We start from the raw sequence: 2,042 nt of genomic DNA, 5'->3' as shown, positions 1-2,042 counted from the left end.
CCACGGCCGGCGCCTCCTTCTCCGCCGCTGATTCAGACAGGGGTCTCTTTTGCGAGGCCCCAGAAGGGAACCTCAGCGTCAAACCTCTGCGCGGCTCGCCGGCATCGACCTCAATAGCCCGCCAACCGGGCTTCGTTGCGCCTACGGCGCCCTCTTGCCTCCCACACGCGTCGTCGGATTCCGATAGGTCCGACATGGAAATGTCGTCCTCCGGTTCGCTCTCACCTCCTCTACCCTTATTCATATTAGCACGTAGTCGGCGCACCATGTGCGGCCGACAACGCCCTAAAATATGTCTAAACCTGCAAAAACCTAGCTAGTTATAAAAATTTACAAAAATAAGAACTATCCCTAAGTGCGTCTCGACGAGGCGCGTCGAACGGTGTGCAGATCAGAAGGATCTGCACACTATATCCTAACTAAAAGCTAATTTAACCTACTTTAAACCTACCCTAAACCTAATTATTAATAAACTACACACAATTTACAAATAAAAAGGCTATCCTAAGGTGCGCCTCAACGAGACGCACCGAACTATATACAAAACAATTTTTACAAACTAATTGAAACTACCTAAAAACTTAAAAATTATACAGTTTTTCAACCCTTAAAAATATTAAACAAAAATCTACCCTAATATAAACTAAATCGCCAAATCCGTCTCGATGAGACGGATTTGGATTTTTGATACCTAACACTAAGTTAAAGGCACAATTTAAACCGCAGAAAATAATTAAAAACTGGAGCACACGTCCGCACGCGTCAAAAGTTGAGAGCGACTGAATTTAAAGAACCATGGCCTAACTGGTATGGAGTCTTGGATGTCTGCAAAATACTTACCTTCTCTAGTAGAAGATTTGAGACAAACAGATTCCCAACTAGAAATAAGATTTTCCCTAGGTAAGGACATCAGGTCTTGGAGGTATAGTTGATAAGAAATATCCAAAATGGATAGGTCTTAGAGAAACACCTGAAGCAGGTTCATTTTCTTTTTTTAGAAACATGGAAAAGAAAAGGGGAGTCAGATTCTTCATATTTATTTCTCTTCGAAGTAAAATCGGGACTTATGTAGGTGGACTGAATAGAAGGGATGGGAACATCGCCAGTTTTTTTAACAACGCCATGTGGAATATAGTCAAGTTCAAAGTTTATTCGTTTTCTAGTATTATTTAATGGACCCTCTGTCTGAAAAAACACATTACAATCAACATTCCCATCCCCGGGATCAGGGGGGTCTGTATCCATTTTGGACACAAAAATGTAACTTTAAATATAATACTTACCTTAGACAAACACAAAACCAATAACCAACAAAAAACACAAAAAGTAAATCAACAGAATGACAGAGTCATCCTCTTCGTCGACTATAAGTGTTACTACGTACAATTTTGCGTGGACCTTATGCTCAGGGCAAAGTTTTGCTTTGACGGTGCACAGATTAGCTTCGCGTTTCAGCTGCACATAACTTACAGCGTCATCGCCATAAGATAGCCTTCAGGATTTAAAACAAATAAATTTATATGTAAGGAATATCATATAATATGGTATAGTTGTTTAAAACCATAATAAAAACAATCGGTTAGGTTTTATTTCTTTTTATTGTTTTTCTAACTATGTGTTTGCAGTATTCTATAAATTTGAATCTGTATGCATCATTGGTTATTATTTCCTTCAAGTTATTTATACTAATTTGAGTATTAATTTCCATTTCTAATTCATATCCCTCTTTAATATACATTGGGCATTCTGTGATAAAGTGCAGGCACACGATGGGTTCTCTTTACATTTGAAACGGTTCAAGTATTCAGAGAACCCACCGCCTGTACAGGTTTGGGTAACTAGTGGATCTATTTCAATTTTCCTTACTGTTTTAAAAGCAATTATAGGGTTTGGGAAGAATGTTTTTGTTATAATTAATTATTTACGGCTTACTCACGTATACTTTTCTTTTTCCGGTGAGGGCACCGACCAGTTTCAGACCCTGCGGGGGTCCTTCTTCAGGTCGAGGGTTAAGGATGTATCGCGGTCGCGTCGCGCCTCGC

The sequence above is a fragment of the Papilio polytes genome, unplaced genomic scaffold (assembly GCF_000836215.1).
Source record: "Papilio polytes unplaced genomic scaffold, Ppol_1.0 DF823693.1, whole genome shotgun sequence".
Lineage (NCBI taxonomy): Eukaryota > Metazoa > Arthropoda > Insecta > Lepidoptera > Papilionidae > Papilio > Papilio polytes.
This window is presented reverse-complemented; position numbering follows the sequence as displayed.